The sequence below is a fragment of the Patella vulgata genome, chromosome 4, assembly GCF_932274485.2.
Source record: "Patella vulgata chromosome 4, xgPatVulg1.2, whole genome shotgun sequence".
NCBI lineage: Eukaryota > Metazoa > Mollusca > Gastropoda > Patellidae > Patella > Patella vulgata.
In genome coordinates this window covers 67,847,966-67,866,798 of record NC_065882.2, presented here as the reverse complement: position 1 = coordinate 67,866,798, position 18,833 = coordinate 67,847,966, and the positions used below count along the sequence as shown (strand labels likewise).

Genomic DNA, 18,833 nt, shown 5'->3' with positions numbered 1-18,833 from the left:
AACGATTACATCTAAAATGACAGGTTCTGGCGAGGCTCGAACTCGCGGCCTTCTGCGTGTAAAGCAGACGTGATAACCACTACACCACAGAACCGACAGACTAGCTTTCTGGACTGACAATTAAGTTTATATGGCTTCTCTTGGACCGGGGAAACAAAAATTCCAAGGTTTCGGCGAGGCTCGAACTCGCGACCTTCTGCGTGTTAAGCAGACGTGATAACCACTACACCACGAAACCCTGCCCGTTTCTATTCCAGATTAGGTGTCACACTGCCCAAAACAAAAAGACACCATCTTCATCCTTCACGGCAGCTTTCGACAAGTCCAAAGAAGCCACATGTTTTGATAAGCCGCGACTACCGGTAACGCTCCGCCGCTTTCGTCATCTCTCCGGCATGTTGTTACAGCGGGATTAATCCACTCGGCCAATCTCATTTACCGCCTCCCCACTTAAAACGTTTGGTTCGGCTGGGGGTCGAACCCAGGACCTCTCGCGTGTGAGGCGAGCGTGATAACCACTACACTACCGAACCCCTTGATTCTCCCTTTTAGATGCAGGGCTGAAGCCATTTTCGCGCTGCCACCAGAAAGAGAAAAAGGAGGGGGGGGGGAGAGACGGAACTCGCCACCAAACCGAGCAGGCGGGTTTGCCCGCTGATGCGGCCTTCCAATGCAGCTGAAATTCGCCGGCAGTCGGCCATAACCACTCTGTGATTGCACGCGGTTTCAACTGCAGCACGATGCGTCGGCTACCAAAATGACAGGTTCTGGCGAGGCTCGAACTCGCGGCCTTCTGCGTGTAAAGCAGACGTGATAACCACTACACCACAGAACCGACAGACTAGCTTTCTGGACTGACAATTAAGTTTATATGGCTTCTCTTGGACCGGGGAAACAAAAATTCCAAGGTTTCGGCGAGGCTCGAACTCGCGACCTTCTGCGTGTTAAGCAGACGTGATAACCACTACACCACGAAACCCTGCCCGTTTCTATTCCAGATTAGGTGTCACACTGCCCAAAACAAAAAGACACCATCTTCATCCTTCACGGCAGCTTTCGACAAGTCCAAAGAAGCCACATGTTTTGATAAGCCGCGACTACCGGTAACGCTCCGCCGCTTTCGTCATCTCTCCGGCATGTTGTTACAGCGGGATTAATCCACTCGGCCAATCTCATTTACCGCCTCCCCACTTAAAACGTTTGGTTCGGCTGGGGGTCGAACCCAGGACCTCTCGCGTGTGAGGCGAGCGTGATAACCACTACACTACCGAACCCCTTGATTCTCCCTTTTAGATGCAGGGCTGAAGCCATTTTCGCGCTGCCACCAGAAAGAGAAAAAGGAGGGGGGGGGGAAGAGACGGAACTCGCCACCAAACCGAGCAGGCGGGTTTGCCCGCTGATGCGGCCTTCCAATGCAGCTGAAATTCGCCGGCAGTCGGCCATAACCACTCTGTGATTGCACGCGGTTTCAACTGCAGCACGCTGCGTCGGCTACCAAAATGACAGGTTCTGGCGAGGCTCGAACTCGCGGCCTTCTGCGTGTAAAGCAGACGTGATAACCACTACACCACAGAACCGACAGACTAGCTTTCTGGACTGACAATTAAGTTTATATGGCTTCTCTTGGACCGGGGAAACAATAATTCCAAGGTTTCGACGAGGCCCCAACTCGCGACCTTCTGCGTGTTAAGCAGACGTGATAACCACTACACCACGAAACCCTGCCCGTTTCTATTCCAGATTAGGTGTCACACTGCCCAAAACAAAAAGACACCATCTTCATCCTTCACGGCAGCTTTCGACAAGTCCAAAGAAGCCACATGTTTTGATAAGCCGCGACTACCGGTAACGCTCCGCCGCTTTCGTCATCTCTCCGGCATGTTGTTACAGCGGGATTAATCCACTCGGCCAATCTCATTTACCGCCTCCCCACTTAAAACGTTTGGTTCGGCTGGGGGTCGAACCCAGGACCTCTCGCGTGTGAGGCGAGCGTGATAACCACTACACTACCGAACCCCTTGATTCTCCCTTTTAGATGCAGGGCTGAAGCCATTTTCGCGCTGCCACCAGAAAGAGAAAAAGGAGGGGGGGGGGGAGAGACGGAACTCGCCACCAAACCGAGCAGGCGGGTTTGCCCGCTGATGCGGCCTTCCAATGCAGCTGAAATTCGCCGGCAGTCGGCCATAACCACTCTGTGATTGCACGCGGTTTCAACTGCAGCACGATGCGTCGGCTACCAAAATGACAGGTTCTGGCGAGGCTCGAACTCGCGGCCTTCTGCGTGTAAAGCAGACGTGATAACCACTACACCACAGAACCGACAGACTAGCTTTCTGGACTGACAATTAAGTTTATATGGCTTCTCTTGGACCGGGGAAACAATAATTCCAAGGTTTCGACGAGGCCCCAACTCGCGACCTTCTGCGTGTTAAGCAGACGTGATAACCACTACACCACGAAACCCTGCCCGTTTCTATTCCAGATTAGGTGTCACACTGCCCAAAACAAAAAGACACCATCTTCATCCTTCACGGCAGCTTTCGACAAGTCCAAAGAAGCCACATGTTTTGATAAGCCGCGACTACCGGTAACGCTCCGCCGCTTTCGTCATCTCTCCGGCATGTTGTTACAGCGGGATTAATCCACTCGGCCAATCTCATTTACCGCCTCCCCACTTAAAACGTTTGGTTCGGCTGGGGGTCGAACCCAGGACCTCTCGCGTGTGAGGCGAGCGTGATAACCCCTTGATTCTCCCTTTTAGATGCAGGGCTGAAGCCATTTTCGCGCTGCCACCAGAAAGAGAAAAAGGAGGGGGGGGGGGAGAGACGGAACTCGCCACCAAACCGAGCAGGCGGGTTTGCCCGCTGATGCGGCCTTCCAATGCAGCTGAAATTCGCCGGCAGTCGGCCATAACCACTCTGTGATTGCACGCGGTTTCAACTGCAGCACGATGCGTCGGCTACCAAAATGACAGGTTCTGGCGAGGCTCGAACTCGCGGCCTTCTGCGTGTAAAGCAGACGTGATAACCACTACACCACAGAACCGACAGACTAGCTTTCTGGACTGACAATTAAGTTTATATGGCTTCTCTTGGACCGGGGAAACAAAAATTCCAAGGTTTCGGCGAGGCTCGAACTCGCGACCTTCTGCGTGTTAAGCAGACGTGATAACCACTACACCACGAAACCCTGCCCGTTTCTATTCCAGATTAGGTGTCACACTGCCCAAAACAAAAAGACACCATCTTCATCCTTCACGGCAGCTTTCGACAAGTCCAAAGAAGCCACATGTTTTGATAAGCCGCGACTACCGGTAACGCTCCGCCGCTTTCGTCATCTCTCCGGCATGTTGTTACAGCGGGATTAATCCACTCGGCCAATCTCATTTACCGCCTCCCCACTTAAAACGTTTGGTTCGGCTGGGGGTCGAACCCAGGACCTCTCGCGTGTGAGGCGAGCGTGATAACCACTACACTACCGAACCCCTTGATTCTCCCTTTTAGATGCAGGGCTGAAGCCATTTTCGCGCTGCCACCAGAAAGAGAAAAAGGAGGGGGGGGGGAGAGACGGAACTCGCCACCAAACCGAGCAGGCGGGTTTGCCCGCTGATGCGGCCTTCCAATGCAGCTGAAATTCGCCGGCAGTCGGCCATAACCACTCTGTGATTGCACGCGGTTTCAACTGCAGCACGATGCGTCGGCTACCAAAATGACAGGTTCTGGCGAGGCTCGAACTCGCGGCCTTCTGCGTGTAAAGCAGACGTGATAACCACTACACCACAGAACCGACAGACTAGCTTTCTGGACTGACAATTAAGTTTATATGGCTTCTCTTGGACCGGGGAAACAAAAATTCCAAGGTTTCGGCGAGGCTCGAACTCGCGACCTTCTGCGTGTTAAGCAGACGTGATAACCACTACACCACGAAACCCTGCCCGTTTCTATTCCAGATTAGGTGTCACACTGCCCAAAACAAAAAGACACCATCTTCATCCTTCACGGCAGCTTTCGACAAGTCCAAAGAAGCCACATGTTTTGATAAGCCGCGACTACCGGTAACGCTCCGCCGCTTTCGTCATCTCTCCGGCATGTTGTTACAGCGGGATTAATCCACTCGGCCAATCTCATTTACCGCCTCCCCACTTAAAACGTTTGGTTCGGCTGGGGGTCGAACCCAGGACCTCTCGCGTGTGAGGCGAGCGTGATAACCACTACACTACCGAACCCCTTGATTCTCCCTTTTAGATGCAGGGCTGAAGCCATTTTCGCGCTGCCACCAGAAAGAGAAAAAGGAGGGGGGGGGAGAGACGGAACTCGCCACCAAACCGAGCAGGCGGGTTTGCCCGCTGATGCGGCCTTCCAATGCAGCTGAAATTCGCCGGCAGTCGGCCATAACCACTCTGTGATTGCACGCGGTTTCAACTGCAGCACGATGCGTCGGCTACCAAAATGACAGGTTCTGGCGAGGCTCGAACTCGCGGCCTTCTGCGTGTAAAGCAGACGTGATAACCACTACACCACAGAACCGACAGACTAGCTTTCTGGACTGACAATTAAGTTTATATGGCTTCTCTTGGACCGGGGAAACAAAAATTCCAAGGTTTCGGCGAGGCTCGAACTCGCGACCTTCTGCGTGTTAAGCAGACGTGATAACCACTACACCACGAAACCCTGCCCGTTTCTATTCCAGATTAGGTGTCACACTGCCCAAAACAAAAAGACACCATCTTCATCCTTCACGGCAGCTTTCGACAAGTCCAAAGAAGCCACATGTTTTGATAAGCCGCGACTACCGGTAACGCTCCGCCGCTTTCGTCATCTCTCCGGCATGTTGTTACAGCGGGATTAATCCACTCGGCCAATCTCATTTACCGCCTCCCCACTTAAAACGTTTGGTTCGGCTGGGGGTCGAACCCAGGACCTCTCGCGTGTGAGGCGAGCGTGATAACCACTACACTACCGAACCCCTTGATTCTCCCTTTTAGATGCAGGGCTGAAGCCATTTTCGCGCTGCCACCAGAAAGAGAAAAAGGAGGGGGGGGGGGAGAGACGGAACTCGCCACCAAACCGAGCAGGCGGGTTTGCCCGCTGATGCGGCCTTCCAATGCAGCTGAAATTCGCCGGCAGTCGGCCATAACCACTCTGTGATTGCACGCGGTTTCAACTGCAGCACGATGCGTCGGCTACCAAAATGACAGGTTCTGGCGAGGCTCGAACTCGCGGCCTTCTGCGTGTAAAGCAGACGTGATAACCACTACACCACAGAACCGACAGACTAGCTTTCTGGACTGACAATTAAGTTTATATGGCTTCTCTTGGACCGGGGAAACAAAAATTCCAAGGTTTCGGCGAGGCTCGAACTCGCGACCTTCTGCGTGTTAAGCAGACGTGATAACCACTACACCACGAAACCCTGCCCGTTTCTATTCCAGATTAGGTGTCACACTGCCCAAAACAAAAAGACACCATCTTCATCCTTCACGGCAGCTTTCGACAAGTCCAAAGAAGCCACATGTTTTGATAAGCCGCGACTACCGGTAACGCTCCGCCGCTTTCGTCATCTCTCCGGCATGTTGTTACAGCGGGATTAATCCACTCGGCCAATCTCATTTACCGCCTCCCCACTTAAAACGTTTGGTTCGGCTGGGGGTCGAACCCAGGACCTCTCGCGTGTGAGGCGAGCGTGATAACCACTACACTACCGAACCCCTTGATTCTCCCTTTTAGATGCAGGGCTGAAGCCATTTTCGCGCTGCCACCAGAAAGAGAAAAAGGAGGGGGGGGGGGGAGAGACGGAACTCGCCACCAAACCGAGCAGGCGGGTTTGCCCGCTGATGCGGCCTTCCAATGCAGCTGAAATTCGCCGGCAGTCGGCCATAACCACTCTGTGATTGCACGCGGTTTCAACTGCAGCACGATGCGTCGGCTACCAAAATGACAGGTTCTGGCGAGGCTCGAACTCGCGGCCTTCCGCGTGTAAAGCAGACGTGATAACCACTACACCACAGAACCGACAGACTAGCTTTCTGGACTGACAATTAAGTTTATATGGCTTCTCTTGGACCGGGGAAACAAAAATTCCAAGGTTTCGGCGAGGCTCGAACTCGCGACCTTCTGCGTGTTAAGCAGACGTGATAACCACTACACCACGAAACCCTGCCCGTTTCTATTCCAGATTAGGTGTCACACTGCCCAAAACAAAAAGACACCATCTTCATCCTTCACGGCAGCTTTCGACAAGTCCAAAGAAGCCACATGTTTTGATAAGCCGCGACTACCGGTAACGCTCCGCCGCTTTCGTCATCTCTCCGGCATGTTGTTACAGCGGGATTAATCCACTCGGCCAATCTCATTTACCGCCTCCCCACTTAAAACGTTTGGTTCGGCTGGGGGGTCGAACCCAGGACCTCTCGCGTGTGAGGCGAGCGTGATAACCACTACACTACCGAACCCCTTGATTCTCCCTTTTAGATGCAGGGCTGAAGCCATTTTCGCGCTGCCACCAGAAAGAGAAAAAGGAGGGGGGGGGGAGAGACGGAACTCGCCACCAAACCGAGCAGGCGGGTTTGCCCGCTGATGCGGCCTTCCAATGCAGCTGAAATTCGCCGGCAGTCGGCCATAACCACTCTGTGATTGCACGCGGTTTCAACTGCAGCACGATGCGTCGGCTACCAAAATGACAGGTTCTGGCGAGGCTCGAACTCGCGGCCTTCTGCGTGTAAAGCAGACGTGATAACCACTACACCACAGAACCGACAGACTAGCTTTCTGGACTGACAATTAAGTTTATATGGCTTCTCTTGGACCGGGGAAACAAAAATTCCAAGGTTTCGGCGAGGCTCGAACTCGCGACCTTCTGCGTGTTAAGCAGACGTGATAACCACTACACCACGAAACCCTGCCCGTTTCTATTCCAGATTAGGTGTCACACTGCCCAAAACAAAAAGACACCATCTTCATCCTTCACGGCAGCTTTCGACAAGTCCAAAGAAGCCACATGTTTTGATAAGCCGCGACTACCGGTAACGCTCCGCCGCTTTCGTCATCTCTCCGGCATGTTGTTACAGCGGGATTAATCCACTCGGCCAATCTCATTTACCGCCTCCCCACTTAAAACGTTTGGTTCGGCTGGGGGTCGAACCCAGGACCTCTCGCGTGTGAGGCGAGCGTGATAACCACTACACTACCGAACCCCTTGATTCTCCCTTTTAGATGCAGGGCTGAAGCCATTTTCGCGCTGCCACCAGAAAGAGAAAAAGGAGGGGGGGGGAGAGACGGAACTCGCCACCAAACCGAGCAGGCGGGTTTGCCCGCTGATGCGGCCTTCCAATGCAGCTGAAATTCGCCGGCAGTCGGCCATAACCACTCTGTGATTGCACGCGGTTTCAACTGCAGCACGATGCGTCGGCTACCAAAATGACAGGTTCTGGCGAGGCTCGAACTCGCGGCCTTCTGCGTGTAAAGCAGACGTGATAACCACTACACCACAGAACCGACAGACTAGCTTTCTGGACTGACAATTAAGTTTATATGGCTTCTCTTGGACCGGGGAAACAAAAATTCCAAGGTTTCGGCGAGGCTCGAACTCGCGACCTTCTGCGTGTTAAGCAGACGTGATAACCACTACACCACGAAACCCTGCCCGTTTCTATTCCAGATTAGGTGTCACACTGCCCAAAACAAAAAGACACCATCTTCATCCTTCACGGCAGCTTTCGACAAGTCCAAAGAAGCCACATGTTTTGATAAGCCGCGACTACCGGTAACGCTCCGCCGCTTTCGTCATCTCTCCGGCATGTTGTTACAGCGGGATTAATCCACTCGGCCAATCTCATTTACCGCCTCCCCACTTAAAACGTTTGGTTCGGCTGGGGGTCGAACCCAGGACCTCTCGCGTGTGAGGCGAGCGTGATAACCACTACACTACCGAACCCCTTGATTCTCCCTTTTAGATGCAGGGCTGAAGCCATTTTCGCGCTGCCACCAGAAAGAGAAAAAGGAGGGGGGGGGAGAGACGGAACTCGCCACCAAACCGAGCAGGCGGGTTTGCCCGCTGATGCGGCCTTCCAATGCAGCTGAAATTCGCCGGCAGTCGGCCATAACCACTCTGTGATTGCACGCGGTTTCAACTGCAGCACGATGCGTCGGCTACCAAAATGACAGGTTCTGGCGAGGCTCGAACTCGCGGCCTTCTGCGTGTAAAGCAGACGTGATAACCACTACACCACAGAACCGACAGACTAGCTTTCTGGACTGACAATTAAGTTTATATGGCTTCTCTTGGACCGGGGAAACAAAAATTCCAAGGTTTCGGCGAGGCTCGAACTCGCGACCTTCTGCGTGTTAAGCAGACGTGATAACCACTACACCACGAAACCCTGCCCGTTTCTATTCCAGATTAGGTGTCACACTGCCCAAAACAAAAAGACACCATCTTCATCCTTCACGGCAGCTTTCGACAAGTCCAAAGAAGCCACATGTTTTGATAAGCCGCGACTACCGGTAACGCTCCGCCGCTTTCGTCATCTCTCCGGCATGTTGTTACAGCGGGATTAATCCACTCGGCCAATCTCATTTACCGCCTCCCCACTTAAAACGTTTGGTTCGGCTGGGGGTCGAACCCAGGACCTCTCGCGTGTGAGGCGAGCGTGATAACCACTACACTACCGAACCCCTTGATTCTCCCTTTTAGATGCAGGGCTGAAGCCATTTTCGCGCTGCCACCAGAAAGAGAAAAAGGAGGGGGGGGGGAGAGACGGAACTCGCCACCAAACCGAGCAGGCGGGTTTGCCCGCTGATGCGGCCTTCCAATGCAGCTGAAATTCGCCGGCAGTCGGCCATAACCACTCTGTGATTGCACGCGGTTTCAACTGCAGCACGATGCGTCGGCTACCAAAATGACAGGTTCTGGCGAGGCTCGAACTCGCGGCCTTCTGCGTGTAAAGCAGACGTGATAACCACTACACCACAGAACCGACAGACTAGCTTTCTGGACTGACAATTAAGTTTATATGGCTTCTCTTGGACCGGGGAAACAAAAATTCCAAGGTTTCGGCGAGGCTCGAACTCGCGACCTTCTGCGTGTTAAGCAGACGTGATAACCACTACACCACGAAACCCTGCCCGTTTCTATTCCAGATTAGGTGTCACACTGCCCAAAACAAAAAGACACCATCTTCATCCTTCACGGCAGCTTTCGACAAGTCCAAAGAAGCCACATGTTTTGATAAGCCGCGACTACCGGTAACGCTCCGCCGCTTTCGTCATCTCTCCGGCATGTTGTTACAGCGGGATTAATCCACTCGGCCAATCTCATTTACCGCCTCCCCACTTAAAACGTTTGGTTCGGCTGGGGGTCGAACCCAGGACCTCTCGCGTGTGAGGCGAGCGTGATAACCACTACACTACCGAACCCCTTGATTCTCCCTTTTAGATGCAGGGCTGAAGCCATTTTCGCGCTGCCACCAGAAAGAGAAAAAGGAGGGGGGGGGGAGAGACGGAACTCGCCACCAAACCGAGCAGGCGGGTTTGCCCGCTGATGCGGCCTTCCAATGCAGCTGAAATTCGCCGGCAGTCGGCCATAACCACTCTGTGATTGCACGCGGTTTCAACTGCAGCACGATGCGTCGGCTACCAAAATGACAGGTTCTGGCGAGGCTCGAACTCGCGGCCTTCTGCGTGTAAAGCAGACGTGATAACCACTACACCACAGAACCGACAGACTAGCTTTCTGGACTGACAATTAAGTTTATATGGCTTCTCTTGGACCGGGGAAACAAAAATTCCAAGGTTTCGGCGAGGCTCGAACTCGCGACCTTCTGCGTGTTAAGCAGACGTGATAACCACTACACCACGAAACCCTGCCCGTTTCTATTCCAGATTAGGTGTCACACTGCCCAAAACAAAAAGACACCATCTTCATCCTTCACGGCAGCTTTCGACAAGTCCAAAGAAGCCACATGTTTTGATAAGCCGCGACTACCGGTAACGCTCCGCCGCTTTCGTCATCTCTCCGGCATGTTGTTACAGCGGGATTAATCCACTCGGCCAATCTCATTTACCGCCTCCCCACTTAAAACGTTTGGTTCGGCTGGGGGTCGAACCCAGGACCTCTCGCGTGTGAGGCGAGCGTGATAACCACTACACTACCGAACCCCTTGATTCTCCCTTTTAGATGCAGGGCTGAAGCCATTTTCGCGCTGCCACCAGAAAGAGAAAAAGGAGGGGGGGGGGAGAGACGGAACTCGCCACCAAACCGAGCAGGCGGGTTTGCCCGCTGATGCGGCCTTCCAATGCAGCTGAAATTCGCCGGCAGTCGGCCATAACCACTCTGTGATTGCACGCGGTTTCAACTGCAGCACGATGCGTCGGCTACCAAAATGACAGGTTCTGGCGAGGCTCGAACTCGCGGCCTTCTGCGTGTAAAGCAGACGTGATAACCACTACACCACAGAACCGACAGACTAGCTTTCTGGACTGACAATTAAGTTTATATGGCTTCTCTTGGACCGGGGAAACAAAAATTCCAAGGTTTCGGCGAGGCTCGAACTCGCGACCTTCTGCGTGTTAAGCAGACGTGATAACCACTACACCACGAAACCCTGCCCGTTTCTATTCCAGATTAGGTGTCACACTGCCCAAAACAAAAAGACACCATCTTCATCCTTCACGGCAGCTTTCGACAAGTCCAAAGAAGCCACATGTTTTGATAAGCCGCGACTACCGGTAACGCTCCGCCGCTTTCGTCATCTCTCCGGCATGTTGTTACAGCGGGATTAATCCACTCGGCCAATCTCATTTACCGCCTCCCCACTTAAAACGTTTGGTTCGGCTGGGGGTCGAACCCAGGACCTCTCGCGTGTGAGGCGAGCGTGATAACCACTACACTACCGAACCCCTTGATTCTCCCTTTTAGATGCAGGGCTGAAGCCATTTTCGCGCTGCCACCAGAAAGAGAAAAAGGAGGGGGGGGGAGAGACGGAACTCGCCACCAAACCGAGCAGGCGGGTTTGCCCGCTGATGCGGCCTTCCAATGCAGCTGAAATTCGCCGGCAGTCGGCCATAACCACTCTGTGATTGCACGCGGTTTCAACTGCAGCACGATGCGTCGGCTACCAAAATGACAGGTTCTGGCGAGGCTCGAACTCGCGGCCTTCTGCGTGTAAAGCAGACGTGATAACCACTACACCACAGAACCGACAGACTAGCTTTCTGGACTGACAATTAAGTTTATATGGCTTCTCTTGGACCGGGGAAACAAAAATTCCAAGGTTTCGGCGAGGCTCGAACTCGCGACCTTCTGCGTGTTAAGCAGACGTGATAACCACTACACCACGAAACCCTGCCCGTTTCTATTCCAGATTAGGTGTCACACTGCCCAAAACAAAAAGACACCATCTTCATCCTTCACGGCAGCTTTCGACAAGTCCAAAGAAGCCACATGTTTTGATAAGCCGCGACTACCGGTAACGCTCCGCCGCTTTCGTCATCTCTCCGGCATGTTGTTACAGCGGGATTAATCCACTCGGCCAATCTCATTTACCGCCTCCCCACTTAAAACGTTTGGTTCGGCTGGGGGTCGAACCCAGGACCTCTCGCGTGTGAGGCGAGCGTGATAACCACTACACTACCGAACCCCTTGATTCTCCCTTTTAGATGCAGGGCTGAAGCCATTTTCGCGCTGCCACCAGAAAGAGAAAAAGGAGGGGGGGGGGGAGAGACGGAACTCGCCACCAAACCGAGCAGGCGGGTTTGCCCGCTGATGCGGCCTTCCAATGCAGCTGAAATTCGCCGGCAGTCGGCCATAACCACTCTGTGATTGCACGCGGTTTCAACTGCAGCACGATGCGTCGGCTACCAAAATGACAGGTTCTGGCGAGGCTCGAACTCGCGGCCTTCTGCGTGTAAAGCAGACGTGATAACCACTACACCACAGAACCGACAGACTAGCTTTCTGGACTGACAATTAAGTTTATATGGCTTCTCTTGGACCGGGGAAACAAAAATTCCAAGGTTTCGGCGAGGCTCGAACTCGCGACCTTCTGCGTGTTAAGCAGACGTGATAACCACTACACCACGAAACCCTGCCCGTTTCTATTCCAGATTAGGTGTCACACTGCCCAAAACAAAAAGACACCATCTTCATCCTTCACGGCAGCTTTCGACAAGTCCAAAGAAGCCACATGTTTTGATAAGCCGCGACTACCGGTAACGCTCCGCCGCTTTCGTCATCTCTCCGGCATGTTGTTACAGCGGGATTAATCCACTCGGCCAATCTCATTTACCGCCTCCCCACTTAAAACGTTTGGTTCGGCTGGGGGTCGAACCCAGGACCTCTCGCGTGTGAGGCGAGCGTGATAACCACTACACTACCGAACCCCTTGATTCTCCCTTTTAGATGCAGGGCTGAAGCCATTTTCGCGCTGCCACCAGAAAGAGAAAAAGGAGGGGGGGGGGAGAGACGGAACTCGCCACCAAACCGAGCAGGCGGGTTTGCCCGCTGATGCGGCCTTCCAATGCAGCTGAAATTCGCCGGCAGTCGGCCATAACCACTCTGTGATTGCACGCGGTTTCAACTGCAGCACGATGCGTCGGCTACCAAAATGACAGGTTCTGGCGAGGCTCGAACTCGCGGCCTTCTGCGTGTAAAGCAGACGTGATAACCACTACACCACAGAACAGACAGACTAGCTTTCTGGACTGACAATTAAGTTTATATGGCTTCTCTTGGACCGGGGAAACAAAAATTCCAAGGTTTCGGCGAGGCTCGAACTCGCGACCTTCTGCGTGTTAAGCAGACGTGATAACCACTACACCACGAAACCCTGCCCGTTTCTATTCCAGATTAGGTGTCACACTGCCCAAAACAAAAAGACACCATCTTCATCCTTCACGGCAGCTTTCGACAAGTCCAAAGAAGCCACATGTTTTGATAAGCCGCGACTACCGGTAACGCTCCGCCGCTTTCGTCATCTCTCCGGCATGTTGTTACAGCGGGATTAATCCACTCGGCCAATCTCATTTACCGCCTCCCCACTTAAAACGTTTGGTTCGGCTGGGGGTCGAACCCAGGACCTCTCGCGTGTGAGGCGAGCGTGATAACCACTACACTACCGAACCCCTTGATTCTCCCTTTTAGATGCAGGGCTGAAGCCATTTTCGCGCTGCCACCAGAAAGAGAAAAAGGAGGGGGGGGGGGAGAGACGGAACTCGCCACCAAACCGAGCAGGCGGGTTTGCCCGCTGATGCGGCCTTCCAATGCAGCTGAAATTCGCCGGCAGTCGGCCATAACCACTCTGTGATTGCACGCGGTTTCAACTGCAGCACGATGCGTCGGCTACCAAAATGACAGGTTCTGGCGAGGCTCGAACTCGCGGCCTTCTGCGTGTAAAGCAGACGTGATAACCACTACACCACAGAACCGACAGACTAGCTTTCTGGACTGACAATTAAGTTTATATGGCTTCTCTTGGACCGGGGAAACAAAAATTCCAAGGTTTCGGCGAGGCTCGAACTCGCGACCTTCTGCGTGTTAAGCAGACGTGATAACCACTACACCACGAAACCCTGCCCGTTTCTATTCCAGATTAGGTGTCACACTGCCCAAAACAAAAAGACACCATCTTCATCCTTCACGGCAGCTTTCGACAAGTCCAAAGAAGCCACATGTTTTGATAAGCCGCGACTACCGGTAACGCTCCGCCGCTTTCGTCATCTCTCCGGCATGTTGTTACAGCGGGATTAATCCACTCGGCCAATCTCATTTACCGCCTCCCCACTTAAAACGTTTGGTTCGGCTGGGGGTCGAACCCAGGACCTCTCGCGTGTGAGGCGAGCGTGATAACCACTACACTACCGAACCCCTTGATTCTCCCTTTTAGATGCAGGGCTGAAGCCATTTTCGCGCTGCCACCAGAAAGAGAAAAAGGAGGGGGGGGGAGAGACGGAACTCGCCACCAAACCGAGCAGGCGGGTTTGCCCGCTGATGCGGCCTTCCAATGCAGCTGAAATTCGCCGGCAGTCGGCCATAACCACTCTGTGATTGCACGCGGTTTCAACTGCAGCACGATGCGTCGGCTACCAAAATGACAGGTTCTGGCGAGGCTCGAACTCGCGGCCTTCTGCGTGTAAAGCAGACGTGATAACCACTACACCACAGAACCGACAGACTAGCTTTCTGGACTGACAATTAAGTTTATATGGCTTCTCTTGGACCGGGGAAACAAAAATTCCAAGGTTTCGGCGAGGCTCGAACTCGCGACCTTCTGCGTGTTAAGCAGACGTGATAACCACTACACCACGAAACCCTGCCCGTTTCTATTCCAGATTAGGTGTCACACTGCCCAAAACAAAAAGACACCATCTTCATCCTTCACGGCAGCTTTCGACAAGTCCAAAGAAGCCACATGTTTTGATAAGCCGCGACTACCGGTAACGCTCCGCCGCTTTCGTCATCTCTCCGGCATGTTGTTACAGCGGGATTAATCCACTCGGCCAATCTCATTTACCGCCTCCCCACTTAAAACGTTTGGTTCGGCTGGGGGTCGAACCCAGGACCTCTCGCGTGTGAGGCGAGCGTGATAACCACTACACTACCGAACCCCTTGATTCTCCCTTTTAGATGCAGGGCTGAAGCCATTTTCGCGCTGCCACCAGAAAGAGAAAAAGGAGGGGGGGGGGAGAGACGGAACTCGCCACCAAACCGAGCAGGCGGGTTTGCCCGCTGATGCGGCCTTCCAATGCAGCTGAAATTCGCCGGCAGTCGGCCATAACCACTCTGTGATTGCACGCGGTTTCAACTGCAGCACGATGCGTCGGCTACCAAAATGACAGGTTCTGGCGAGGCTCGAACTCGCGGCCTTCTGCGTGTAAAGCAGACGTGATAACCACTACACCACAGAACCGACAGACTAGCTTTCTGGACTGACAATTAAGTTTATATGGCTTCTCTTGGACCGGGGAAACAAAAATTCCAAGGTTTCGGCGAGGCTCGAACTCGCGACCTTCTGCGTGTTAAGCAGACGTGATAACCACTACACCACGAAACCCTGCCCGTTTCTATTCCAGATTAGGTGTCACACTGCCCAAAACAAAAAGACACCATCTTCATCCTTCACGGCAGCTTTCGACAAGTCCAAAGAAGCCACATGTTTTGATAAGCCGCGACTACCGGTAACGCTCCGCCGCTTTCGTCATCTCTCCGGCATGTTGTTACAGCGGGATTAATCCACTCGGCCAATCTCATTTACCGCCTCCCCACTTAAAACGTTTGGTTCGGCTGGGGGTCGAACCCAGGACCTCTCGCGTGTGAGGCGAGCGTGATAACCACTACACTACCGAACCCCTTGATTCTCCCTTTTAGATGCAGGGCTGAAGCCATTTTCGCGCTGCCACCAGAAAGAGAAAAAGGAGGGGGGGGGAGAGACGGAACTCGCCACCAAACCGAGCAGGCGGGTTTGCCCGCTGATGCGGCCTTCCAATGCAGCTGAAATTCGCCGGCAGTCGGCCATAACCACTCTGTGATTGCACGCGGTTTCAACTGCAGCACGATGCGTCGGCTACCAAAATGACAGGTTCTGGCGAGGCTCGAACTCGCGGCCTTCTGCGTGTAAAGCAGACGTGATAACCACTACACCACAGAACCGACAGACTAGCTTTCTGGACTGACAATTAAGTTTATATGGCTTCTCTTGGACCGGGGAAACAAAAATTCCAAGGTTTCGGCGAGGCTCGAACTCGCGACCTTCTGCGTGTTAAGCAGACGTGATAACCACTACACCACGAAACCCTGCCCGTTTCTATTCCAGATTAGGTGTCACACTGCCCAAAACAAAAAGACACCATCTTCATCCTTCACGGCAGCTTTCGACAAGTCCAAAGAAGCCACATGTTTTGATAAGCCGCGACTACCGGTAACGCTCCGCCGCTTTCGTCATCTCTCCGGCATGTTGTTACAGCGGGATTAATCCACTCGGCCAATCTCATTTACCGCCTCCCCACTTAAAACGTTTGGTTCGGCTGGGGGTCGAACCCAGGACCTCTCGCGTGTGAGGCGAGCGTGATAACCACTACACTACCGAACCCCTTGATTCTCCCTTTTAGATGCAGGGCTGAAGCCATTTTCGCGCTGCCACCAGAAAGAGAAAAAGGAGGGGGGGGGAGAGACGGAACTCGCCACCAAACCGAGCAGGCGGGTTTGCCCGCTGATGCGGCCTTCCAATGCAGCTGAAATTCGCCGGCAGTCGGCCATAACCACTCTGTGATTGCACGCGGTTTCAACTGCAGCACGATGCGTCGGCTACCAAAATGACAGGTTCTGGCGAGGCTCGAACTCGCGGCCTTCTGCGTGTAAAGCAGACGTGATAACCACTACACCACAGAACCGACAGACTAGCTTTCTGGACTGACAATTAAGTTTATATGGCTTCTCTTGGACCGGGGAAACAAAAATTCCAAGGTTTCGGCGAGGCTCGAACTCGCGACCTTCTGCGTGTTAAGCAGACGTGATAACCACTACACCACGAAACCCTGCCCGTTTCTATTCCAGATTAGGTGTCACACTGCCCAAAACAAAAAGACACCATCTTCATCCTTCACGGCAGCTTTCGACAAGTCCAAAGAAGCCACATGTTTTGATAAGCCGCGACTACCGGTAACGCTCCGCCGCTTTCGTCATCTCTCCGGCATGTTGTTACAGCGGGATTAATCCACTCGGCCAATCTCATTTACCGCCTCCCCACTTAAAACGTTTGGTTCGGCTGGGGGTCGAACCCAGGACCTCTCGCGTGTGAGGCGAGCGTGATAACCACTACACTACCGAACCCCTTGATTCTCCCTTTTAGATGCAGGGCTGAAGCCATTTTCGCGCTGCCACCAGAAAGAGAAAAAGGAGGGGGGGGGGAGAGACGGAACTCGCCACCAAACCGAGCAGGCGGGTTTGCCCGCTGATGCGGCCTTCCAATGCAGCTGAAATTCGCCGGCAGTCGGCCATAACCACTCTGTGATTGCACGCGGTTTCAACTGCAGCACGATGCGTCGGCTACCAAAATGACAGGTTCTGGCGAGGCTCGAACTCGCGGCCTTCTGCGTGTAAAGCAGACGTGATAACCACTACACCACAGAACCGACAGACTAGCTTTCTGGACTGACAATTAAGTTTATATGGCTTCTCTTGGACCGGGGAAACAAAAATTCCAAGGTTTCGGCGAGGCTCGAACTCGCGACCTTCTGCGTGTTAAGCAGACGTGATAACCACTACACCACGAAACCCTGCCCGTTTCTATTCCAGATTAGGTGTCACACTGCCCAAAACAAAAAGACACCATCTTCATCCTTCACGGCAGCTTTCGACAAGTCCAAAGAAGCCACATGTTTTGATAAGCCGCGACTACCGGTAACGCTCCGCCGCTTTCGTCATCTCTCCGGCATGTTGTTACAGCGGGATTAATCCACTCGGCCAATCTCATTTACCGCCTCCCCACTTAAAACGTTTGGTTCGGCTGGGGGTCGAACCCAGGACCTCTCGCGTGTGAGGCGAGCGTGATAACCACTACACTACCGAACCCCTTGATTCTCCCTTTTAGATGCAGGGCTGAAGCCATTTTCGCGCTGCCACCAGAAAGAGAAAAAGGAGGGGGGGGGGAGAGACGGAACTCGCCACCAAACCGAGCAGGCGGGTTTGCCCGCTGATGCGGCCTTCCAATGCAGCTGAAATTCGCCGGCAGTCGGCCATAACCACTCTGTGATTGCACGCGGTTTCAACTGCAGCACGATGCGTCGGCTACCAAAATGACAGGTTCTGGCGAGGCTCGAACTCGCGGCCTTCTGCGTGTAAAGCAGACGTGATAACCACTACACCACAGAACCGACAGACTAGCTTTCTGGACTGACAATTAAGTTTATATGGCTTCTCTTGGACCGGGGAAACAAAAATTCCAAGGTTTCGGCGAGGCTCGAACTCGCGACCTTCTGCGTGTTAAGCAGACGTGATAACCACTACACCACGAAACCCTGCCCGTTTCTATTCCAGATTAGGTGTCACACTGCCCAAAACAAAAAGACACCATCTTCATCCTTCACGGCAGCTTTCGACAAGTCCAAAGAAGCCACATGTTTTGATAAGCCGCGACTACCGGTAACGCTCCGCCGCTTTCGTCATCTCTCCGGCATGTTGTTACAGCGGGATTAATCCACTCGGCCAATCTCATTTACCGCCTCCCCACTTAAAACGTTTGGTTCGGCTGGGGGTCGAACCCAGGACCTCTCGCGTGTGAGGCGAGCGTGATAACCACTACACTACCGAACCCCTTGATTCTCCCTTTTAGATGCAGGGCTGAAGCCATTTTCGCGCTGCCACCAGAAAGAGAAAAAGGAGGGGGGGGGGGAGAGACGGAACTCGCCACCAAACCGAGCAGGCGGGTTTGCCCGCTGATGCGGCCTTCCAATGCAGCTGAAATTCGCCGGCAGTCGGCCATAACCACTCTGTGATTGCACGCGGTTTCAACTGCAGCACGATGCGTCGGCTACCAAAATGACAGGTTCTGGCGAGGCTCGAACTCGCGGCCTTCTGCGTGTAAAGCAGACGTGATAACCACTACACCACAGAACCGACAGACTAGATTTCTGGACTGACAATTAAGTTTATATGGCTTCTCTTGGACCGGGGAAACAAAAATTCCAAGGTTTCGGCGAGGCTCGAACTCGCGACCTTCTGCGTGTTAAGCAGACGTGATAACCACTACACCACGAAACCCTGCCCGTTTCTATTCCAGATTAGGTGTCACACTGCCCAAAACAAAAAGACACCATCTTCATCCTTCACGGCAGCTTTCGACA

General features: G+C 53.4%; 74 non-coding genes across 74 annotated transcripts; all 74 read right to left on the bottom strand.

Annotated features, from left to right (window-relative positions):
- Nucleotides 1–21: 21 nt before the first annotated feature.
- Trnav-uac (transfer RNA valine (anticodon UAC)) lies at nt 22–94 on the bottom strand. Its single transcript has one exon. It is a non-coding gene; the product is annotated as a tRNA-Val (tRNA).
- Nucleotides 95–165: 71 nt separating this feature from the next.
- Trnav-aac (transfer RNA valine (anticodon AAC)) lies at nt 166–238 on the bottom strand. The gene has a single exon. It is a non-coding gene; the product is annotated as a tRNA-Val (tRNA).
- A 222-nt stretch (nt 239–460) lies between these two features.
- Trnav-cac (transfer RNA valine (anticodon CAC)) lies at nt 461–533 on the bottom strand. Its single transcript has one exon. It is a non-coding gene; the product is annotated as a tRNA-Val (tRNA).
- A 229-nt stretch (nt 534–762) lies between these two features.
- Nucleotides 763–835, bottom strand: Trnav-uac (transfer RNA valine (anticodon UAC)). Its single transcript has one exon. It is a non-coding gene; the product is annotated as a tRNA-Val (tRNA).
- A 71-nt stretch (nt 836–906) lies between these two features.
- Nucleotides 907–979, bottom strand: Trnav-aac (transfer RNA valine (anticodon AAC)). The gene has a single exon. It is a non-coding gene; the product is annotated as a tRNA-Val (tRNA).
- Nucleotides 980–1,201: 222 nt separating this feature from the next.
- Nucleotides 1,202–1,274, bottom strand: Trnav-cac (transfer RNA valine (anticodon CAC)). The gene has a single exon. It is a non-coding gene; the product is annotated as a tRNA-Val (tRNA).
- Nucleotides 1,275–1,504: 230 nt separating this feature from the next.
- Nucleotides 1,505–1,577, bottom strand: Trnav-uac (transfer RNA valine (anticodon UAC)). Its single transcript has one exon. It is a non-coding gene; the product is annotated as a tRNA-Val (tRNA).
- Nucleotides 1,578–1,943: 366 nt separating this feature from the next.
- On the bottom strand, nt 1,944–2,016 carry Trnav-cac (transfer RNA valine (anticodon CAC)). The gene has a single exon. It is a non-coding gene; the product is annotated as a tRNA-Val (tRNA).
- A 230-nt stretch (nt 2,017–2,246) lies between these two features.
- Nucleotides 2,247–2,319, bottom strand: Trnav-uac (transfer RNA valine (anticodon UAC)). The gene has a single exon. It is a non-coding gene; the product is annotated as a tRNA-Val (tRNA).
- A 653-nt stretch (nt 2,320–2,972) lies between these two features.
- Nucleotides 2,973–3,045, bottom strand: Trnav-uac (transfer RNA valine (anticodon UAC)). Its single transcript has one exon. It is a non-coding gene; the product is annotated as a tRNA-Val (tRNA).
- Nucleotides 3,046–3,116: 71 nt separating this feature from the next.
- Nucleotides 3,117–3,189, bottom strand: Trnav-aac (transfer RNA valine (anticodon AAC)). The gene has a single exon. It is a non-coding gene; the product is annotated as a tRNA-Val (tRNA).
- Nucleotides 3,190–3,411: 222 nt separating this feature from the next.
- Trnav-cac (transfer RNA valine (anticodon CAC)) lies at nt 3,412–3,484 on the bottom strand. Its single transcript has one exon. It is a non-coding gene; the product is annotated as a tRNA-Val (tRNA).
- Nucleotides 3,485–3,713: 229 nt separating this feature from the next.
- On the bottom strand, nt 3,714–3,786 carry Trnav-uac (transfer RNA valine (anticodon UAC)). Its single transcript has one exon. It is a non-coding gene; the product is annotated as a tRNA-Val (tRNA).
- Nucleotides 3,787–3,857: 71 nt separating this feature from the next.
- On the bottom strand, nt 3,858–3,930 carry Trnav-aac (transfer RNA valine (anticodon AAC)). The gene has a single exon. It is a non-coding gene; the product is annotated as a tRNA-Val (tRNA).
- Nucleotides 3,931–4,152: 222 nt separating this feature from the next.
- Nucleotides 4,153–4,225, bottom strand: Trnav-cac (transfer RNA valine (anticodon CAC)). Its single transcript has one exon. It is a non-coding gene; the product is annotated as a tRNA-Val (tRNA).
- A 228-nt stretch (nt 4,226–4,453) lies between these two features.
- Nucleotides 4,454–4,526, bottom strand: Trnav-uac (transfer RNA valine (anticodon UAC)). The gene has a single exon. It is a non-coding gene; the product is annotated as a tRNA-Val (tRNA).
- Nucleotides 4,527–4,597: 71 nt separating this feature from the next.
- On the bottom strand, nt 4,598–4,670 carry Trnav-aac (transfer RNA valine (anticodon AAC)). The gene has a single exon. It is a non-coding gene; the product is annotated as a tRNA-Val (tRNA).
- A 222-nt stretch (nt 4,671–4,892) lies between these two features.
- On the bottom strand, nt 4,893–4,965 carry Trnav-cac (transfer RNA valine (anticodon CAC)). The gene has a single exon. It is a non-coding gene; the product is annotated as a tRNA-Val (tRNA).
- A 230-nt stretch (nt 4,966–5,195) lies between these two features.
- Nucleotides 5,196–5,268, bottom strand: Trnav-uac (transfer RNA valine (anticodon UAC)). The gene has a single exon. It is a non-coding gene; the product is annotated as a tRNA-Val (tRNA).
- A 71-nt stretch (nt 5,269–5,339) lies between these two features.
- On the bottom strand, nt 5,340–5,412 carry Trnav-aac (transfer RNA valine (anticodon AAC)). The gene has a single exon. It is a non-coding gene; the product is annotated as a tRNA-Val (tRNA).
- Nucleotides 5,413–5,634: 222 nt separating this feature from the next.
- On the bottom strand, nt 5,635–5,707 carry Trnav-cac (transfer RNA valine (anticodon CAC)). The gene has a single exon. It is a non-coding gene; the product is annotated as a tRNA-Val (tRNA).
- A 231-nt stretch (nt 5,708–5,938) lies between these two features.
- Nucleotides 5,939–6,011, bottom strand: Trnav-uac (transfer RNA valine (anticodon UAC)). The gene has a single exon. It is a non-coding gene; the product is annotated as a tRNA-Val (tRNA).
- Nucleotides 6,012–6,082: 71 nt separating this feature from the next.
- On the bottom strand, nt 6,083–6,155 carry Trnav-aac (transfer RNA valine (anticodon AAC)). The gene has a single exon. It is a non-coding gene; the product is annotated as a tRNA-Val (tRNA).
- Nucleotides 6,156–6,377: 222 nt separating this feature from the next.
- Nucleotides 6,378–6,451, bottom strand: Trnav-cac (transfer RNA valine (anticodon CAC)). The gene has a single exon. It is a non-coding gene; the product is annotated as a tRNA-Val (tRNA).
- A 229-nt stretch (nt 6,452–6,680) lies between these two features.
- On the bottom strand, nt 6,681–6,753 carry Trnav-uac (transfer RNA valine (anticodon UAC)). The gene has a single exon. It is a non-coding gene; the product is annotated as a tRNA-Val (tRNA).
- Nucleotides 6,754–6,824: 71 nt separating this feature from the next.
- Nucleotides 6,825–6,897, bottom strand: Trnav-aac (transfer RNA valine (anticodon AAC)). Its single transcript has one exon. It is a non-coding gene; the product is annotated as a tRNA-Val (tRNA).
- A 222-nt stretch (nt 6,898–7,119) lies between these two features.
- Trnav-cac (transfer RNA valine (anticodon CAC)) lies at nt 7,120–7,192 on the bottom strand. Its single transcript has one exon. It is a non-coding gene; the product is annotated as a tRNA-Val (tRNA).
- Nucleotides 7,193–7,420: 228 nt separating this feature from the next.
- On the bottom strand, nt 7,421–7,493 carry Trnav-uac (transfer RNA valine (anticodon UAC)). The gene has a single exon. It is a non-coding gene; the product is annotated as a tRNA-Val (tRNA).
- Nucleotides 7,494–7,564: 71 nt separating this feature from the next.
- Trnav-aac (transfer RNA valine (anticodon AAC)) lies at nt 7,565–7,637 on the bottom strand. Its single transcript has one exon. It is a non-coding gene; the product is annotated as a tRNA-Val (tRNA).
- A 222-nt stretch (nt 7,638–7,859) lies between these two features.
- Trnav-cac (transfer RNA valine (anticodon CAC)) lies at nt 7,860–7,932 on the bottom strand. Its single transcript has one exon. It is a non-coding gene; the product is annotated as a tRNA-Val (tRNA).
- A 228-nt stretch (nt 7,933–8,160) lies between these two features.
- Nucleotides 8,161–8,233, bottom strand: Trnav-uac (transfer RNA valine (anticodon UAC)). Its single transcript has one exon. It is a non-coding gene; the product is annotated as a tRNA-Val (tRNA).
- Nucleotides 8,234–8,304: 71 nt separating this feature from the next.
- Nucleotides 8,305–8,377, bottom strand: Trnav-aac (transfer RNA valine (anticodon AAC)). Its single transcript has one exon. It is a non-coding gene; the product is annotated as a tRNA-Val (tRNA).
- A 222-nt stretch (nt 8,378–8,599) lies between these two features.
- Nucleotides 8,600–8,672, bottom strand: Trnav-cac (transfer RNA valine (anticodon CAC)). Its single transcript has one exon. It is a non-coding gene; the product is annotated as a tRNA-Val (tRNA).
- A 229-nt stretch (nt 8,673–8,901) lies between these two features.
- Trnav-uac (transfer RNA valine (anticodon UAC)) lies at nt 8,902–8,974 on the bottom strand. The gene has a single exon. It is a non-coding gene; the product is annotated as a tRNA-Val (tRNA).
- A 71-nt stretch (nt 8,975–9,045) lies between these two features.
- On the bottom strand, nt 9,046–9,118 carry Trnav-aac (transfer RNA valine (anticodon AAC)). The gene has a single exon. It is a non-coding gene; the product is annotated as a tRNA-Val (tRNA).
- A 222-nt stretch (nt 9,119–9,340) lies between these two features.
- On the bottom strand, nt 9,341–9,413 carry Trnav-cac (transfer RNA valine (anticodon CAC)). Its single transcript has one exon. It is a non-coding gene; the product is annotated as a tRNA-Val (tRNA).
- Nucleotides 9,414–9,642: 229 nt separating this feature from the next.
- Trnav-uac (transfer RNA valine (anticodon UAC)) lies at nt 9,643–9,715 on the bottom strand. The gene has a single exon. It is a non-coding gene; the product is annotated as a tRNA-Val (tRNA).
- A 71-nt stretch (nt 9,716–9,786) lies between these two features.
- On the bottom strand, nt 9,787–9,859 carry Trnav-aac (transfer RNA valine (anticodon AAC)). The gene has a single exon. It is a non-coding gene; the product is annotated as a tRNA-Val (tRNA).
- A 222-nt stretch (nt 9,860–10,081) lies between these two features.
- On the bottom strand, nt 10,082–10,154 carry Trnav-cac (transfer RNA valine (anticodon CAC)). Its single transcript has one exon. It is a non-coding gene; the product is annotated as a tRNA-Val (tRNA).
- A 229-nt stretch (nt 10,155–10,383) lies between these two features.
- Trnav-uac (transfer RNA valine (anticodon UAC)) lies at nt 10,384–10,456 on the bottom strand. The gene has a single exon. It is a non-coding gene; the product is annotated as a tRNA-Val (tRNA).
- Nucleotides 10,457–10,527: 71 nt separating this feature from the next.
- Nucleotides 10,528–10,600, bottom strand: Trnav-aac (transfer RNA valine (anticodon AAC)). The gene has a single exon. It is a non-coding gene; the product is annotated as a tRNA-Val (tRNA).
- Nucleotides 10,601–10,822: 222 nt separating this feature from the next.
- On the bottom strand, nt 10,823–10,895 carry Trnav-cac (transfer RNA valine (anticodon CAC)). Its single transcript has one exon. It is a non-coding gene; the product is annotated as a tRNA-Val (tRNA).
- Nucleotides 10,896–11,123: 228 nt separating this feature from the next.
- Nucleotides 11,124–11,196, bottom strand: Trnav-uac (transfer RNA valine (anticodon UAC)). Its single transcript has one exon. It is a non-coding gene; the product is annotated as a tRNA-Val (tRNA).
- A 71-nt stretch (nt 11,197–11,267) lies between these two features.
- Nucleotides 11,268–11,340, bottom strand: Trnav-aac (transfer RNA valine (anticodon AAC)). Its single transcript has one exon. It is a non-coding gene; the product is annotated as a tRNA-Val (tRNA).
- Nucleotides 11,341–11,562: 222 nt separating this feature from the next.
- Nucleotides 11,563–11,635, bottom strand: Trnav-cac (transfer RNA valine (anticodon CAC)). The gene has a single exon. It is a non-coding gene; the product is annotated as a tRNA-Val (tRNA).
- Nucleotides 11,636–11,865: 230 nt separating this feature from the next.
- Nucleotides 11,866–11,938, bottom strand: Trnav-uac (transfer RNA valine (anticodon UAC)). The gene has a single exon. It is a non-coding gene; the product is annotated as a tRNA-Val (tRNA).
- A 71-nt stretch (nt 11,939–12,009) lies between these two features.
- On the bottom strand, nt 12,010–12,082 carry Trnav-aac (transfer RNA valine (anticodon AAC)). The gene has a single exon. It is a non-coding gene; the product is annotated as a tRNA-Val (tRNA).
- Nucleotides 12,083–12,304: 222 nt separating this feature from the next.
- Trnav-cac (transfer RNA valine (anticodon CAC)) lies at nt 12,305–12,377 on the bottom strand. The gene has a single exon. It is a non-coding gene; the product is annotated as a tRNA-Val (tRNA).
- A 229-nt stretch (nt 12,378–12,606) lies between these two features.
- Trnav-uac (transfer RNA valine (anticodon UAC)) lies at nt 12,607–12,679 on the bottom strand. Its single transcript has one exon. It is a non-coding gene; the product is annotated as a tRNA-Val (tRNA).
- A 71-nt stretch (nt 12,680–12,750) lies between these two features.
- On the bottom strand, nt 12,751–12,823 carry Trnav-aac (transfer RNA valine (anticodon AAC)). The gene has a single exon. It is a non-coding gene; the product is annotated as a tRNA-Val (tRNA).
- A 222-nt stretch (nt 12,824–13,045) lies between these two features.
- On the bottom strand, nt 13,046–13,118 carry Trnav-cac (transfer RNA valine (anticodon CAC)). Its single transcript has one exon. It is a non-coding gene; the product is annotated as a tRNA-Val (tRNA).
- A 230-nt stretch (nt 13,119–13,348) lies between these two features.
- Trnav-uac (transfer RNA valine (anticodon UAC)) lies at nt 13,349–13,421 on the bottom strand. Its single transcript has one exon. It is a non-coding gene; the product is annotated as a tRNA-Val (tRNA).
- Nucleotides 13,422–13,492: 71 nt separating this feature from the next.
- Trnav-aac (transfer RNA valine (anticodon AAC)) lies at nt 13,493–13,565 on the bottom strand. The gene has a single exon. It is a non-coding gene; the product is annotated as a tRNA-Val (tRNA).
- A 222-nt stretch (nt 13,566–13,787) lies between these two features.
- Trnav-cac (transfer RNA valine (anticodon CAC)) lies at nt 13,788–13,860 on the bottom strand. Its single transcript has one exon. It is a non-coding gene; the product is annotated as a tRNA-Val (tRNA).
- Nucleotides 13,861–14,088: 228 nt separating this feature from the next.
- On the bottom strand, nt 14,089–14,161 carry Trnav-uac (transfer RNA valine (anticodon UAC)). The gene has a single exon. It is a non-coding gene; the product is annotated as a tRNA-Val (tRNA).
- Nucleotides 14,162–14,232: 71 nt separating this feature from the next.
- Trnav-aac (transfer RNA valine (anticodon AAC)) lies at nt 14,233–14,305 on the bottom strand. Its single transcript has one exon. It is a non-coding gene; the product is annotated as a tRNA-Val (tRNA).
- A 222-nt stretch (nt 14,306–14,527) lies between these two features.
- On the bottom strand, nt 14,528–14,600 carry Trnav-cac (transfer RNA valine (anticodon CAC)). The gene has a single exon. It is a non-coding gene; the product is annotated as a tRNA-Val (tRNA).
- Nucleotides 14,601–14,829: 229 nt separating this feature from the next.
- On the bottom strand, nt 14,830–14,902 carry Trnav-uac (transfer RNA valine (anticodon UAC)). The gene has a single exon. It is a non-coding gene; the product is annotated as a tRNA-Val (tRNA).
- Nucleotides 14,903–14,973: 71 nt separating this feature from the next.
- Trnav-aac (transfer RNA valine (anticodon AAC)) lies at nt 14,974–15,046 on the bottom strand. Its single transcript has one exon. It is a non-coding gene; the product is annotated as a tRNA-Val (tRNA).
- Nucleotides 15,047–15,268: 222 nt separating this feature from the next.
- On the bottom strand, nt 15,269–15,341 carry Trnav-cac (transfer RNA valine (anticodon CAC)). Its single transcript has one exon. It is a non-coding gene; the product is annotated as a tRNA-Val (tRNA).
- Nucleotides 15,342–15,569: 228 nt separating this feature from the next.
- On the bottom strand, nt 15,570–15,642 carry Trnav-uac (transfer RNA valine (anticodon UAC)). The gene has a single exon. It is a non-coding gene; the product is annotated as a tRNA-Val (tRNA).
- A 71-nt stretch (nt 15,643–15,713) lies between these two features.
- Trnav-aac (transfer RNA valine (anticodon AAC)) lies at nt 15,714–15,786 on the bottom strand. Its single transcript has one exon. It is a non-coding gene; the product is annotated as a tRNA-Val (tRNA).
- A 222-nt stretch (nt 15,787–16,008) lies between these two features.
- On the bottom strand, nt 16,009–16,081 carry Trnav-cac (transfer RNA valine (anticodon CAC)). Its single transcript has one exon. It is a non-coding gene; the product is annotated as a tRNA-Val (tRNA).
- A 228-nt stretch (nt 16,082–16,309) lies between these two features.
- On the bottom strand, nt 16,310–16,382 carry Trnav-uac (transfer RNA valine (anticodon UAC)). Its single transcript has one exon. It is a non-coding gene; the product is annotated as a tRNA-Val (tRNA).
- A 71-nt stretch (nt 16,383–16,453) lies between these two features.
- Trnav-aac (transfer RNA valine (anticodon AAC)) lies at nt 16,454–16,526 on the bottom strand. Its single transcript has one exon. It is a non-coding gene; the product is annotated as a tRNA-Val (tRNA).
- Nucleotides 16,527–16,748: 222 nt separating this feature from the next.
- Trnav-cac (transfer RNA valine (anticodon CAC)) lies at nt 16,749–16,821 on the bottom strand. The gene has a single exon. It is a non-coding gene; the product is annotated as a tRNA-Val (tRNA).
- Nucleotides 16,822–17,050: 229 nt separating this feature from the next.
- Nucleotides 17,051–17,123, bottom strand: Trnav-uac (transfer RNA valine (anticodon UAC)). The gene has a single exon. It is a non-coding gene; the product is annotated as a tRNA-Val (tRNA).
- Nucleotides 17,124–17,194: 71 nt separating this feature from the next.
- On the bottom strand, nt 17,195–17,267 carry Trnav-aac (transfer RNA valine (anticodon AAC)). Its single transcript has one exon. It is a non-coding gene; the product is annotated as a tRNA-Val (tRNA).
- Nucleotides 17,268–17,489: 222 nt separating this feature from the next.
- Trnav-cac (transfer RNA valine (anticodon CAC)) lies at nt 17,490–17,562 on the bottom strand. The gene has a single exon. It is a non-coding gene; the product is annotated as a tRNA-Val (tRNA).
- Nucleotides 17,563–17,791: 229 nt separating this feature from the next.
- On the bottom strand, nt 17,792–17,864 carry Trnav-uac (transfer RNA valine (anticodon UAC)). Its single transcript has one exon. It is a non-coding gene; the product is annotated as a tRNA-Val (tRNA).
- Nucleotides 17,865–17,935: 71 nt separating this feature from the next.
- Nucleotides 17,936–18,008, bottom strand: Trnav-aac (transfer RNA valine (anticodon AAC)). Its single transcript has one exon. It is a non-coding gene; the product is annotated as a tRNA-Val (tRNA).
- Nucleotides 18,009–18,230: 222 nt separating this feature from the next.
- On the bottom strand, nt 18,231–18,303 carry Trnav-cac (transfer RNA valine (anticodon CAC)). Its single transcript has one exon. It is a non-coding gene; the product is annotated as a tRNA-Val (tRNA).
- Nucleotides 18,304–18,533: 230 nt separating this feature from the next.
- Trnav-uac (transfer RNA valine (anticodon UAC)) lies at nt 18,534–18,606 on the bottom strand. Its single transcript has one exon. It is a non-coding gene; the product is annotated as a tRNA-Val (tRNA).
- A 71-nt stretch (nt 18,607–18,677) lies between these two features.
- On the bottom strand, nt 18,678–18,750 carry Trnav-aac (transfer RNA valine (anticodon AAC)). The gene has a single exon. It is a non-coding gene; the product is annotated as a tRNA-Val (tRNA).
- Nucleotides 18,751–18,833: the final 83 nt, after the last annotated feature.